Source organism: Thamnophis sirtalis, unplaced genomic scaffold, assembly GCF_051295495.1.
Source record: "Thamnophis sirtalis isolate CommonGarterSnake01/CBP01778 unplaced genomic scaffold, rThaSir2_p1.2 scaffold_2, whole genome shotgun sequence".
Taxonomy (NCBI): Eukaryota; Metazoa; Chordata; class Lepidosauria; order Squamata; family Natricidae; genus Thamnophis; species Thamnophis sirtalis.
This window is the reverse complement of record NW_028261382.1, coordinates 117,249,986-117,266,811: the sequence shown is the minus strand read 5'-3', so window position 1 is coordinate 117,266,811 and position 16,826 is coordinate 117,249,986. Positions and strand designations below refer to the sequence as shown.

At 36.0% G+C, this 16,826-nt stretch overlaps 1 protein-coding gene across 5 annotated transcripts in view; it reads right to left on the bottom strand.

The window, feature by feature from the left end:
• The window catches only part of TRPS1 (transcriptional repressor GATA binding 1), a 271,881-nt gene that overhangs the window by 214,677 nt on the left and 40,378 nt on the right, over positions 1–16,826 (bottom strand). For 3 of the 5 annotated variants that reach the window (XM_014054418.2, XM_014054436.2, XM_087706763.1), the window contains exon 2: positions 15,356–15,441. The exons of the other annotated variants lie outside the window; for them this stretch is intronic. The gene's annotated coding sequence lies outside the window, so the exon portion shown is untranslated. The remainder of the gene's footprint in view (positions 1–15,355; positions 15,442–16,826) is intronic. 5 annotated transcript variants of the gene reach the window in all.

Genomic DNA, 16,826 nt, shown 5'->3' with positions numbered 1-16,826 from the left:
AAAACAGTTCATGTTGGCGGCATGTTTTTTACTCCGTTTTTAATGTTCTGCACATGCGCAGAAGAATTTGCAAGCAACTGCGCGCAAAGTGTGCACACAGCAAACCAGTAGTAATGCCGGCAGCAACCCACCCCTATCGTAGGTAAGTCTTCCTGATAAAAATTTATTTATTTTTTGGAACAATTGATTTTAAACCTTTACTCCTTAGACAAATCTGCTAAGACCCACGAACTTCTCCTGAGCACTGCATCCATCACTGGCCTACAGCAATGCTGCAAATGCCTATTGTTAAGTTTAGGAAGGTGGGATTCCTCTTTGGTTAAGGAAACTATCACTGAGTCCACCTAGATATTGAATATAGGATGCAAGAATGCCATCCTGTTTCAATCCTCAACAGATTAAAATCTTTGCAGCACCATCACATTCAATTGGGTATGTTCCTATAGGATCTGTAGCATCTAATTATAAAAAGTTGTCATTGGTCCACTGACATAAAGGACAGCTCTGCCGAAGGTGGATTATATGTCAGTGTAGGCAACGTATAAGGGTTGGTATTGCCCATACATTAGGAATTGTAATATACCACACTGATCCAGGGTGGATTTGCCCTCCCTAAATCCTGCTTTCTCATCAGCTAAGTGTTTCTCTTCGTCTGTCAAATCCAATAAATTATAATACAAGAAATAGGCATATATTTGCTGAGCACGCTTAATTGACTAACAGGATGGTAGCATAAAGAGCTTGTATTATTGCTGTTCTTAAGGATGGGGACAGTTATAGATTGATCCGGTCTCCTGAGATTTGAAATGTATTATTGACGTGAGCAAAAAGAGAAGTCAACACAGAACTCTGTCTGTCTGTCTGTCTGTTGTCTTCTACCTACCTACCTACCTACCTACCTACCTACCTAATTTATATAGCTACCCATTTCACCAAAAGTGAGTCTGGGTGACATACAACAAAGCTAAAAAAAAAAGGTCATTTCTCTACAGCAACTCTGGTGGTGTTAAGTTTCTCTTTCTCTCTCTTTCATAAATTAGTTTGAACCACTGATATGAAATCACGGGCCAGGAAGTGATGCTGTGCAGAGACTAATATGGAGACTGAAAAATAGAAAGCTATGGAGTGTATCATTTTTTCCATCTAGTATCACAACTCTAGTTTTCAAATACTGTTTTCCCTTTTGCAACAAGAAGACAATTACCTTCTCAAACAGGGACATGTTCTTATCTTTTTCAATCTGAAAGATTGGCTCCCAATTTTTTTATTTTTTATTTTGCACAAAGGAGCTTAAATAATAAAGTTTGTGGCCTCAAAGTTGGAGGCCACAAACATCTAGCTTTCTCTTATTATTTCTCAAGTGCAATGGAAATAATCCCTTTTTCTACAGGCATCTATTTATGTGGTTCCAAGCAAACAATAAGCAGGGACTTGCAATGTAAAATTTGAGGTAAGAGAATAAAAGTTAGGGGTGTCGAAAGCAGCAAACGAAACAGAAGAACATGCATTTGGCTCAGCACAAAGTGCTAAGATTTGTTGAAATAAAGAAAATGGTTAATTCAAAGGATTCATTTAACTTGTGTACTTGCTCTCAGTTAATGCTTAAAATATAATATCAGCTTGTAGCACATGATAGATATCAGACTGCTGGATCAGACCGAAGCCTCATTAGCACATAATGCTAAACCTCTTGGTATACTGACTCTTCATACAGGCAGCTTGTTTAGTCTCTCCCTTCATTCAAATGGAAAACACAACCCAGAATGGAAAGCTTTGTGTATCATCCAAATTTGGGCAACTAGTTCCTTTCTCCCAAATATGTCAGACTCATAAAACAAGGAGGAGGAGGAGGCAAACCCAAAAAAAAAAAAAAAAAAGAGTGGGGAGAATTTATTCATGGCTTACAAATCTCAACTTGTTGGCAAGCAGTAGACAGGAGTCCAAGTTTGGATGTCATACACAGGTTTCTGTTTCAGCAATGTTTTTTATCACTTGAATGAAGAGGAGGAGGAGGGAAAGGAAAAAATGAGCTGGCTGAACCAGCCACAGTCTGCTTACAGTAAGATGGGATAAGAGAGAAATTTTGGCTTACTATTAGAAGACTCCATTTGATCCAGACTCCAGTTTCAAGCACTGGCCAAAAAGATACTTCTGAGAAACCTAAAAGCAGACTTTTTCCCAGGAGATGAGGATGCTGTTTCTATGGACACTAGTTGGCACCCAGCATCAGCTCCTCAGAGGCGTAACTGCTTGTGCATGTGAAGAGTCTATTAATTTATTATGCCTAACAGCATTGACAGAATCATCTGCCACAAATTTATGCTTTCTTTTTTTTCCCCATAGGCCATCTAAATTTGTCACCATTAGCAACATAGTGTGAAAGTTAGCATGAATAGTCTCTATTGTCAGTGTGCATCATACGTTAGTGGCAACCCATCTATTTACAAAGAATGCTTCCCAAGTGGCCAGATTGTAATTTGTTTGGGGGGGTGGAATCTGTTGCTATCTATGATTCTGTGTGTTTGTGTATTTGTATGTACATGCATGGGATGAGGTGGCTCAGTGGCTAAGATGCTAATCCTGTCAATCAGAAAGGTCGGAGGTTTGAATGCCACGTAACAGAGTAAGCTCCAGTTACATGTCCCAGCTTCTGCCAACCTAGCAGTTCGAAAGCACATAAAAATGCAAGTAGAAAAATAGGAACCACCTTTGGTGGGAAGGTATCAGCGCTCCATGCGCCTTTGGCATTTAGTCATGCTGGCCTCATGACCATGGAGACATCTTCGGACAGTGCTGGCTCTTCGGCTTCCAAACGGGGGATGAGCACCACCTCCTACAGTGAGGAACGACATTTGCGAGTGGAACCTTTACGTTTACCTATGTACATGTATTTCTTAATTTATAATTCAGAATGAGTTATTTCATATATTGCTCCTGAAGAGTTCCTAGCAACTTCAATACATGTAGTCATCGATTGCAACCTTTCATTTAATGATGGTTCAAAGTTACAGCAGCACTGCAAAAACTTAGGGCAGTGACTTAGGGTTGGTTCTCACTCTTATGACCATTGCAGAAACCCCATAGTCATGTGATCAAAATTTGGGTGCTGGCTAAAGGGTATATTGGTTGCAGCAGCATGGAGTCCTGGGGTTGTCATCTGCAACTTTCCTAGTGAGATTCTGACAACCAAGGAAACAAGATTCACTTAATTACATGATACATTTAACAACTGGAGTGATTCACTTAACAACCATGGCAAAAAAATGTTGTGAAATAAGGCACGACTCATTAAATAATTGCCTAGCTTAGCAACAGAAATGTTGAGGTCAACAATGGCCGTAAGTCAAGGACTACCTGTAGATCATACTCATTCATGATCTTAAAGAGCCGAGGTGGTGCAGTGATTAGAGTGCAGTACTGCAGGCTACTTTAGTTGACTGCTAGCTGCAGTTCAGCAGTTCAAATCTCACCAGCTGAGTCAAAGTTGAGTCAAAGTTCCGAGGTGGGTAAAATGAGGACCCAGCTTGTTGGGGGCAATAGGTGACTCTGTAAATCACTTAGAGAAGGCTGTAAAAGCACTATGAAGCGGTGTATAAGTCTAAGTGCTATTGCTATTAAGTTGATATAGTCCAAGAAACATACCTAAATGGATTGTGCAATGTCCTTCAAAACATAAAGACCACCGTACAGCATCTGTCTACAACTCCTGAAACCGAATATAAGCCTTTGATAAATTGCATAACTGCAGAAAGTAGGTTGCACAATCCGAGAAAATTATGTTTTAAAGGTTTTGAGTTTGTTGGTTTTAATGTGATGAAAAACCTAGATAATTGGGACGTCATAAAAAAAACAGAAATTCTGTTTCTATTGGGACATTTTAATCATCATCCAAATAATTAACATCATATGACATCTATAAGCTTTACCAGAGAAACTGTTTCACAAAACAGGCATAGAACAGAAAATGCCACTAGTTCTCTTCACTGAAACAAATAAGTCTAAACAGAGGCTCTGCTTTATATAAGAATGGAGGCCATATAATCACACAGGAGGAATTGTAACAGTTTTTTTACACTAATGTGCTCAAAATATCATGCTAGTAAATCAATGCAAATACCATACACACTGCAATTTGTTTGTATTCTCTAATAAAAAGGCTACAGAATTATTTCCAACTTTTTCATATATATATATATATATATATATATATATATACACACACACACACACACACACACACACACACACATACATAAACTGAATTCCCATCATTACTTTATTAGATCCATGTTAACTGTGCACAGAAAGAAGGGTGATTATTGCAATTTAATAAGCTACCTTTCCCATTTAAGTCAGTCAACAGCCTTGTTAATATATACATATACTCAACTGTATATATGAAAACACGTATTTTAAAATTCTGCTAAAAACCTCCCAAGTTATGTAGCTTGAAGTTAGAATAAGTGAAAGCATTTAAACAACTTTCCAAAAGTGAAGGACAAGAAGAAAGGTTAAAACAGTTCTTTCTGTCAATCGTATTGTCCAGGCAGGTTCATTCCCAAAAATACATAAAGTGAAAGTAATGAAAGTAAAGTGCTTTTTAAAGAGGAAACTGGACTTTGTTTTGCTTGAAGACATTTCGCTTCTCATCCAAGTTCGCTTCAGTTCTGACTTCATCCAAGAAGCTTCCTGAATAAGAAGCGAAATATCTTCAAGCAAAACAAATAAAGTCTAGTTGTTTGAAAAAGAATCTTTGGGACAACCATAACCTAGATCGACTGAGAATCTCCATAGACATAAAAATAATGAAATAAATAAGTAAATAAACAAACAATCTAAATAAAAAGTAGTCTTCAAGTGACAGGTGGGCTCTTTAAAAGTCAATACAGCATAGGGCCTAATAACCTGAAAACCATCATCTCTCACTAAACACTTTAGTTTGGGCTAGAAAGCCACTGTAACTAGTTCAGCGTGGGTAGAATATGACCCAGGAAACTCCAGTTTGCTACTTACCATATTTTGTATCCACTGAAGCTATGCTTAACCAAGGACTGTAGAACTATCACAAAATCTGACTAGCCAAGACTAAGAATGGTAATCTCTTGTCCATTAAAGTTATTTGTCAGTGGGACTTTTCCTTCTTCTATAATAATAGAAGTTTGGTAATTCCATTGTGCCAATTCTTTTTCTCTAGTATAATTCTAAAAGCTTTTTAAAATACCTTATGAGTAAATTGATAAAACACTTTTATGTTTTCTGGGATAACATAGTCTTGGGAAAAAGCCTTGAAACACGGGGCTAAAATAAAATCTTTGAAGTAAGGTTGTGACTAGTACAAAAAGTTCTGGATGTCATGAACACCTAAAACTACAGCTTATGCTGCATTATTCAACTAATTAGGTTTGGAGTCCTACAAAGATGAGGAAAGATGCCAACTGTTCAAAGAGTTTTCCAAGAACTGGTAGATTGATTAAAACACTCTTCATCCAGTTAATAGCCATTTAGAATCTACATATCTGGAATTATGTTCCATTTTCTTTACGTTAAATATTATCGCATGATATTTCTTCATTAAACATTGGAACACAGCACTATAATTAATCCTTTGATGAGTTCTGAGATAATAAGACTATGAAACTAGAAATCTCAATTACTCAAACAGCTTTGACCATTGCCACAAGTTCGGAACTCTGAACTTTCTGCTTCTTCTTTCATCAAACACCAAAGTGTCCAATGACAAGTAAGAAAATGGACAGAAAGACAGTTTATCTAATTTCTCAAGTTGTTCTTTAGCAACCAAAATAAAGCAAAAACAAGGAAGACTAAAAAAAAGAACAGTATTTAAATACTGTAAAAATAAAAATCAGCAGTAACTGCTTTTACATTTCAACAGTGGCTTTGCCTTTTATGAATTATGCAAAATAAGCCTAACTATATATTAGTACAATCCCAACATCTTTGTATAATTTTACACACACAGAGAGAAAATAAAAATACTTAAATGTATGCATATTTTAGGCTTAAAGTAAGGTATTAAGCAGTTATAATGCAGGTTGTTTTGTCCAGAAATGTCACATATATTTTATCTGTATATATGTTTTCTTTCTTATTTGCAGTACTGTTTTCATCCATTAATTAAAAAAAACCTTTCAACATTAGCAAAAGATGAAAGACTATTTACAATGGGCTTTACAAGGGCCTTTTTGACATTAAAAGCAGGGAAAGTTGTTGCTTCATTAAGATGCTGCAAATGGGTGCTATATATTTCCCACATCCTGAAGAACATTTACAAATCGAACAGAAAGCACATTTCTCTTCACCACAATTTAGATCACTGTTTCTCAACCACAGAGCCTTTAAAATATGTGGACTTCAACTCCCAGAATTCCCCAGCCATCCATGAAGAAACAGAACATCTATTGAAGTTCCTGATCTTTTTTGGTACCTAATTTCCTATTGGTGCCTAGAATCCTATAATGCAGTGCTGTGTGCAGTTAATATTCCTTGAAAGAAAGCCCAAGGACGAAGATAATGATGGTTACTTCACAGACATATTAAGTGCAGTATTCCTGCAAAAATTGCAAAATTCTTCTAGGATACCTTTATAATTCCTAATATAGCCTGCATTCCTGGGTCTCCCTAGTGTTTTTTCATCTAACTCCTAATGAGACATGACCCTACTTAACATATTGGGATTAGTGATGGTTAGCTAGACACCAGAATTTTGTTGGTTACAGAATATGAAAGGCTTCTAGTGGGTCTTGAAAATTTATGCTTCATTTGGGTTTCATTTTCATGACTATTTAAGTCACATTCCCAGAACCAATGTCGACAAATAAATCAGTAAAGCATTCTTTAAAATTTGCACATATCTGAATTATATTATCCAATTTTCCAATTAACAAGGCATGCAAGAATCTCTGGATTTTGCAAATAATACACATAAATATATAACGTAACACTGGGGGGAAAAACCAATTTATATGTGGCAACATGTGCAAAGGAAAAACGATATCAGGTTTTCCTTGCAAGATTTCCAAAAGCACTTAGAAAAACTTCTCAATCTTGCCAAATTTTAACCGATGTGAACCAGAATATGATTTTATGTTTAATGCTTTAGTTTCAATAATATATGATAAAAGTTTAGGGGTTAAAACTCAACATTTTGTATTGTGGCCCTAGAATTAGGAATCAAAATTGATATACTGGTGTACATTCCATCTACTATATACTTTAATTCCACAATCCAACAATCGTGAAAGGATAGAGGGACAGAGAAGAACATAATCACAGAAGACATTACATTGCTTCTCTCTCTATTCTACAAAATAATCCATGTTTTGGGCAATAGAGACATCTGGAATATTGTATGGGATGCTTCCCAGGAAGTCTATGAAAGAACAAAAGGAAAAGGAAAATCCTGCAGAGATCCTTACAAGTCTCTGCATATGGCCCAGTTCTGAGTGATGTTAACCGAATGCAGATATGCTTTTATTCTTCCCGGTCTTATTACTGTGAGGGTGTGCTTGCGGTCTACAATTTGTATCAGTGTTTCAACCATGAATGTTTAATTGCATTTCAATGTCTGCAAAGCACTCCCTGGCCTTTACTGTTAGCATGTGCAATCCCAATTACTCTACAAATAACCTGTTCTCAATCAGCTACCAAGCATTGCTCACAAGTTCTTTCCTTGATACCCACACATAGCTTCCAAAGCAGGGAGGGGGGGAGGCAAGCATATACATATGATTTCTTTCACTGTAATAATGTAAGATTTATATCCGTTCTACTTATTAGAAATAAACAAAAGGCAAGTGGGAGTACTAAATGCACAAAAACTATTGAATTAAGCTCCAGGACCAAGGAGGAGGATTAAATAAAGTGTGACTCCATGAAGAAAAAGGCCCAAGTATAAATAAATCTTCTCCATTTTCATGATGGAATCTGTTTTAGAGAACTTATGGGTGTTCAAGGGTTAACTGAGTATAACAGTGGTGAAAAAAATGGAAGACAAGTTTTCAGATATTAGTCAACAATTCTGTGTAAGGCCTGGGTATGTGTTCTTCTCACATAATTATAAATGAACCATTCCAGAACATTCGTTTCATTTCTTGCCTACTATTCATTAAAACAATATGGGTTTTAATTAAATAAATTGCACTAGTTAAAGTTTGGCTAATTCTTACAACAATGCTCTCTCCAACTACCCCCGTCCCTTCTCAAAGCTATCCAAACTACAAGCATGTTGTACATGAAAAATCCATCCATCATTTGGAGTTTCAAATTTTCCGTTTAACTCTTCTCACAGAACCATACTCACAAGAAATGCTTTTCGGGGTTTGTCAAAGATAGTTACGGTAGATCTTCCCCAGCAATAGAAGAAAGTTGATGATTGAATGAAATAAAAGGCCAAAACATCACTTTACATCTTCTTTTGATGAATACAGACACATTTTGCCAAACACTTAAGAATTTCTTATTAGCCTAATTGTTTCATCATCTCCATTGTCCCATAATAATAATAATAATAATAATAATAATAATAATAATAATAATAATAATAATAATAATCTAGGACACATGTGATCATTTGCTTGCCAGTAGATAATATACCAATATGTAAAGTTCTAGACAAGATATTGGCTTTTAGATTTTGGACCACAACTGGATTGACATGTTCAGTAATATTTTAAATAGTACATTGTATTTATTTGCAGCTATCTGTAAGCCAACTATACAGTATAAGTGACTCTAAATAGCTTATAATGGTAATAAAAAATGAAATCCAAAATATATATATATATTTTTAAAGCTAATGCAGTCTTCCAAACTTGCTCCCCAAAACCTGTAAAGAAAATGAAATGTCCAATTGCTTCTTAAATAATCAAATGTTGGGAACCAACCTGATCTCAGACAGTAAGACTGACAACAAGAATGCCATTTATCAAGTTTCCCACTTCTGATTTGTGGGCATCTACTCCATGTAGATCATTAAGAGTAGACAGGTTCTATTTGGAGAAAACAGATAAAGCAAGGGTCCAAGTGTAAATAGAGTTTATAGCAACTAGCACCCTGGACTGGGCTCAGCTTTCTATCAGGCAACCAAACCATCTTTCACAGCTCAGACGTTATTTAGTTGAACTGACTGGTTCCATTCGGGAGGCAAGTAGCTGCATTAAGGTCATCCTTAAAAGCAGATCTACATAGACTAAATCAGGGGTCTCCAAACTCGGAAACTTTAAGACTTGTAGACTTCAACTCACCTGCACTGGCTTGGGAATTCTGGGAGTTGAAGTCTACAAATCTTAAAGTTTCTGTGTTTGGAGACCCCTGAACTAAATAATAAAAACTTTACGGTATGCAGCAATCTTGTGGTATGCAAGTAATGTTAAAATATGCATCTAATCTTCATCACTTCCTGAAGTTTATCCACAAGAGCAACCAACTTAGTCTCAGTCCTATGCCCTAAATCCTGAGAGGAAGGGATTCTGATAATACATCTCATCCGTAGTTGGAACTGAACCGCCTTTTCAACAACCTTACCTCAATGTCAAGTTAGAAACTATTCAATGGTTCTAAAATGACTGAGTCCAGAATGTTTTTTAAGGATGAGATACAGCTTAACTTTCAAGAAGGAAGGTGAAGGAAACTTATACCACTTTTTGGATTCATACCAAATTGAAAACATTCTATGAAATATTCAATACAATGTACAACATACTAAATTAGCAAGAGGAAAACTAATTGTCTCTCTCTTGGGAGGCCATACAAATATAATAAATAAACTGAATAAACTAAAATTATTTTCTGCCAAATCAGATTAGCCAATGAATGACCTTCAAAGCCAAGCCTTGGTATCATTAGTTAATGGTATCATTTGTACCTTGTCAAATCAAAGATAACTAAGTCATTTTTGACCTTTTTTTCTTCTCTTTCTTCTCTTTGTCCTTGCTTGTTAGAAAAATAAGTAAATTGAATCTCCCCAACCCTGTTGTGAATTTCCATACATAGCTGGCAAAACCTATTTTCATGTTGTAGGAGTTGTTTAAGAAAGAATTCTGCTTGCATTCCTATAGTTCCAGTATCACTCTGAATAAACACAAATAAGTTTCATGCTGCTCACTGACACCAATATGCCAACAGATACCTTAAGAACAGTTAAGCTCACTGTTCCATTTTCTTTTCTTTTAATTGTTTTAGAAAAAAATAGTAAACAGGCAGCTGGTATGCTGCAAAGCAACAGCTTTTAGCACCAGGTTTATTTACAAAAATGCCTCACTGTCCTAGATACATTTCTACAAAGCATAAAAGCAGTACAGTATTGCATTTGAAGTATGCTCACACTCCCATCCCAAAAAAGTGAAGATAATCAGAAATGGTTGAAAGTGCTCCAGGAAGGTGGAAAAATATAAAAGCAACCAAACCCATCAGTTTACCAGTAATCCGTGAGCAGCCATATTGAAAACAGGCCAGTGGTTCCATGGAAGCCGTTTTTAAATTCCACATGAACCAAATTAGTTCCCTGTCTTTGGAATTAACAGTGCAAATTTAACCTCGCTAAAGATACATTATACAGAAGAATTTTCTGATACGTGTGGGAAGCCAAGCATCAACATCCTTTGTATTCTCACAGCTTATTCAATGGGAACTTCATATTTGTCCTTTTTCTGTGGGGGGTAGGATTTAATTGCTATTTTCACCATAACTGTCAAATCTCAAGGAAAGTACTTTGAGTGACAAACTGGATTAGGTATCTAGAGAGCTTAACAATATTTCTTCAGCCATGCTGTTATACCAACTAAACACTCCAGAGAATGATGATATTAAGTTTTACTCCTTTACTTACAGAAATCCAGCAAATGTCAATACACTGAAGAATTATGTTGTTACTTCTCATATTATCTTACTCAATTTAATTATGTTTTCCTCAAGCTTTCTTCAACTGCACATCCCTAGCTCTAAGGAGAGATCTAAACAAAACCAACATATTTAAAGTTTCAAGTCAAGAGAAGGATACCGATCTTTGGTGAAGAACTATTCTTCACAAAATTATAGTTTTGTGAAGATTCAATAGAAAAGACCCCTATTTGAAATCTTTCAAAATCATTGTCAATCAAGGCACGACCTAGAATAACTGGACCTAGAAACTGAAACAAACACTTGATACATTTTGAGAAAGGCTAGTATATTATACAAACCGAAAGCTATAAAGGCTTATGGTTGCCGTAATGTAACTTTCTAGGATCCCAGATTCTTAGTAATAAAATAAGGACAGGCCGATATAAAGTGACAAAAGCAACATGTGCCTTTCTTTCCTCAGTGTACAAATTTGATCTTCTACAGTGGTTCCTAATTTTCTATTGAACATATACTGATCTTTAAAACTAAATAGCTCTTTCTTTAAATTAAGAGGCGAAACGCTATCATCACTATGTACTGTCATTTCAAACCAGCTCCCAAGAATATAAAACTCTATATTTCTTAATTTTTTTACTTTGTTGTATGTGAAGATTATTCTTGAGGTAATAAAACAAGAAAATAGAATAGAATAGAATAGAATAGAATAGAATAAAATAGAATAGAATCTCATACAGTGTACAGTGTTTGATAATATCACCCATGATCCATAATTTCCATAACACAAATATACAGCTTGAAGTTCTTTAAGGAACATCATTTTCTTCCTGGAAATGTGACAAAATGGAAGTCTTTTCAAGTCCCCAAATCTCCAGTGAGAATTCTATTTGTCTATTTCTTGCATTTGAGCTTAAACACAGAGTTAGCTACTCCATGTGGTTAAGTTATATATTATTCTCTGGGGAAAAACCCTTGCATTGAAAAATAGCATGTAAAGGCACCTTGTAATAAAATAGGCAAATAAGAACATTGATAACGTTCCTCTTAACAAAAAAGTGAAAAGGTTTTTAGCCTTTGCCTAGAGATTACCGTAGTTCTTTGTCTGAAATAGTATAGGGTCTCCTGCTTGAGCATAGGGTTGGACTAGAAGACTTCCACGGTCCCTTCCAACTCTATTATTCTGTTATTCAATTAAAGTGACTGAAATATCCTTGTGACTTGGAGGCCATATCATAAGTCAAAGGAAGAGACATAACATGGCCCTAGGAAGGAAGGAATGAAAACTCAAGTTCTATTTTCATATGACACATTTGTATCATATCACATACATGTTTGCCCTTGGTTATTCAATTAATCTAACTAACATTAAATCATAAACTCACATAAACTAGGAACAGTTTACATGAAACTAAATGTGGTTGACTAAATAATTCTTCGTTGTATTGTAAAAATTCTATTTTCTTTGAAATTGCCTTTCTTCAAATTTTGTTTTCCGTCAATAAAAATACTTTAAAAAAATCAGTTGGTTATGTTTACAAATTATAGCTGCCTGCATATTGTGACATATATTTTCAAGCCATCAAAAATGACAAAGTTTTATACCTAGATTTGATTTAACTTATTTGGGTTATAATTATTGTTTTTATATTATTGTTTTATTTGATTGTTGTTATTTTTTGTGAGATGAACAGCCATACAAATTTGAAAGAACAACAAATCTGAGTACATTTATTTCTAAACCTATGTCACATTTGTAAATTTCTTTCTTTAGAAGCTCTGGCAAAGAACAAACATTTATATTTAGAATCTATTTAGTCAGAAACAGTATATAACATAGATAGTTATACATGCCTCTTCTTGTAATTATCTTCCAATACAGATCAAAGGACCTAAAACCTGAATTGGAAGCAGTCTGTTTTTTGTCTGTTTTTAAACTTATTTTATGAGATGATTGCTAACTTTATCCATGACTCTAAGCCATTTCCAGAAACATCAAATTATAGAGAATCCTATTTTTGATAGCTTACGAAAAACCAAGTGTTATTCATGATTCTTAGACAACAAAAAACAAATCCACTTGAGCTACACACAGATTATTAGTGAATTTTAATAACTTTTGAATAGATCAATTAACTCCAAAAATAAATGGAATTTATTTTGCAATTCTACTACCAGTATTACACAACAGGCATTTGTGAAATAATGCATCATCACTTTTATTTTCCTTCCTTTCTTCCTGACCATATCAAGTAAGGCAGTCTGTAAACAAATCTACAAAAAGACAGTATAGTGCAGTGATTATTAATTGGACTAGAACTCAGGAGACCGAAGTTCAAATTCACCTCAGTCACTGAAATGCACTGAGTAGCTTTGGGGCAGTCCTACTCACAGTGCAATCTACTTCACAGGATTATTTTATGGAATAAAGTGAAACTTCATAGCTTCATATAAATTGTCTTCAATTCCCGGAAAATAGGTAAGGCTATAAATCTAACAAATTAAGAAATATTTGTGGCCAGGCCACAAAAGCTGATTGTTAAAATACGGGCAATGAATTCAAGGCTGGATTATTTGCCTTCTCATCACTATCAGCCTCTGGATGGAGAGAAGGGATTCAATGCTCCCTAAATTCTGTCGAATAACTCATTTGCCTGCATGGTATTCCTCAATGTTTATGGAACGGGACACTTCCTTCTTTTTCTGCCACACAATTCAGTGGATTCATGGACCACAATTTGCTTGCATGGAACTGACCTGATTATAATCCTATCTCTTGCCCACTAAGAAATTCATTGGTTTATGACAGGAGTCAGCAACCCGTAGCTCTGGAGCCACATTCGCTGTTTCATCCCTCTGCTGAGGCTCCCTGTCCCCAGTCGGTACCACAATTTTGAGAAGACCTTCTGGTTAGCGGGGTGGGGGTAGGAAGCAGGGCGTGCCAGGAAGAGACTCTATGGCAAGGGGCAGGTTTTCCGGTCAGCTCCACAATTTCAGTTAGGACACGTAGAGGAAAAAAGACGTGCTAGGAGGAGACTCTATGGTGGGAAAACTGGACTTCCAGTCGGCTCCAGAATTGAATGGGGATCTTCCAGTTAGGAGTTTGTGGCTCTTTGCCGACCCCTGGTCTATGAGATATCTCCATACTCAAAAACAGCCACCGGATGTTTATAAATTAAATATATAACTAAAAGGGAGAAAAAAGAAAACCACCGAAAGTGATTTAACAGGTACCGTATTTTTCGCAGTATAAGACGCACCGGAGTATAAGACGCAGCAAAGTTTTGAAGAGGAAAATTTTTTAAAAAAGTTTTTGCACTCTGCAAACCTCCCCAAAACGGCCCGTTTTTTGCAAAAATGGGCCCGTTTTTCGTTGAAAACAGGCCCGTTCCCCCCCCCCAAAAGGCACGAATAGCCTTTAGGGAGCTTGCAGAGTGCTTCTGGGGCAGTTGGGAGGGGGCAAAAATGAGCAAAAAACAGTTGGTTTTTCGCGAAAACGGGCCCGTTTTTCATTTTAAAAAAAGGCATGAATAGCCTTTAGGAAGCTTATAGAGTGCTCCTGGGGGCTGTGGGGGGGGGTTAAATTGAGCAAAGAATGGGCCATTTTTTCTCATTTCTGCCCTCCCCAGCTCCCAGGAGCTCTCTAAAAGCTTCCTAGAAGCTATGCATGGCCATTTTGGTGAAGGGGGCAGGTTTTTGGGAGGCAAAAAAAACTGTATTCAGTGTATAAGACGCACCCAGATTTTCAGCTTCTTTTTTGAGGGAAAAAGGTGCATCTTATACTCCTAAAAATACGGTAGTTGTTAGGTAATCATCATTCAGATTTCCCTAACTCCAATGCTATATTTTAGGCTTTCAGCCTTGCAACACCTACTTGGTAGTGTTTTATATTGATCATCTCTACTACTGTCCACCCTCTGAATAGCAAATCATGAATTAATTTATCATACAGAATTGCTTACTTTAGGTTTCCCCTGTTCAGTTCTAGGGGGGATTGCTCATCTCCAATTCCTAGACTACGATTGTCCAAAGACATCTCCGTGATAACGTGGTCAGCATGACTAAATGCTGAGGTACATGGAACATGTACCAACCAAAGTAGTGCTTATATATCTACTAGTTTTTGCATGATTTCAAACTGGTGACTGGCATCAGCTGAGGCAAGAATGGGAGCTCATGCCATCATGCAGTGTCTGGGTGTCAAACTGTTATCTTCCGGTCAATAAGTCCAGCATCTTAACTGCTAGGCAAGAGATACTGAACTGATAGAGAGATAACAGTGAAAGATTTTGTAAATGAGATATACATAGACCTATATTATACAAATGAGTATGTGGCATCCAAATGAAAACCAAAGGGAAGGAGTAACTGTTAAGTATTGAACACTACCTCAAATTTCAAAATTAGGTATGATTCCTGAACATGAATGGCTGTTCTCAGACAAAACAAAGGGGAAATGGTTGATGCTTCTGAATGGCCAGGGGAAATGGTTCATACTCACAGTAACTCTCCGTGATAAATATTTCCAAGATTGTAATCTGTCACCGAATCAAATTCCAGGGAGGAAATTTTGGTTCAGATTAAGTCCTGTGGATAGATAGGAAAAAGAAAGAAAGAAAAAAGAGACTTGGCTACCTGGTTCTGGATACTGTCTGCTTCACCAAATCATTTATCTCAGAGGTTCGAAGCATTTTATATTACATGAATTCTAAGCAATATAGGTACATTTTTTGCTCAGGGAGAAAAAAGAAAAATACTCATGAATGAGACACAATTTTTAAGCCAATTCTATGGCACTATTGTCAGTAAGGGAAATTTTCAAGCAGATTAGTCAAAATCCAAGTCATACAGAAGCATAAAATTACACACTTGATCTTAGACAATGATAGTTTGGCCAAAACAAGACCAGTTTGGTTTAGCTAGCCAAGCTGATCCACCCATTTCTTATTGCACAGGACAAGCAAATTAAAAATTAATCAAAGGTCCACACCCAGATCTACTCAATTTCAAAGCGTCTCATTTTTAATTATCATTTTGTCTCATTTTTTTAATTAATCTCAATTTGCTAATGAAGCAACTCACTGCGATTTTGTCAAATTAATAGCTCTATTCCTCATAAATAAAACCGAAATAAAGGCCTACTACAGCAAGCTCTTGTGATAGCGAAGAACGTAATGAGAGGATGGGCATTCAAATGGAAAACACAGATCACCATAAGGAAGTCTGAAGTCTCAATTGCACATTTATTTTGTTCCAGCCATGTATATATATTCTAATATGATCTAAGCAAAAGCACATTGACCAGATTCCAAATCCTAAAGTTTTAGGAATGACTCAGTGAAAACTTGGGGAAAAAAGGGAAAAGGGTAGAGAGGTATTTCCAATAAAAAAGGGAAATTTTATGCCAAGGATGATTAAGAAATGACTCTAAGATAAAACTATTGATGACACGATCCTTTGATGCAAACCAACATAGATTGCTTTGGTAAGCTATGGAATTTGCTGTCACAAGTATTAACAATGCCTGTAAAATTCCATTCCTTTCAAAAGGGATTAGGTTAATAAATTGAGTATAAGGATCAATAGGTACTAGTCATGATGGCTGTATGTAATGTCGTCTACCAAAACAAGTATACCTTAGAATATTTAAGGAGTTGTATAAGCTTACACATTTGGAAGAAGTGAATTGCAGCCCCTCACTCTCATATTCTTGTTCTATAGCCCAAGATTTAGATTTACATGTGAACCTTAAAAAAAACCTAATTTTTTTTTCAGTTTAAGGGTTCTATTAATGAATTGTCTCCTTAAAGCAATTACATCTTTTTTTCCAGATTTTTTTTGAAACCTGAAATAAACAAGTCATTCAATAAACCACAGAGAGCTGTTATGATCACTGTAGGTCTGAATACTTGTTTTCATTCATTTTTAAAGCATGCAGAGTTCTGCTGAAGATTAATTATGTGGCATTCATT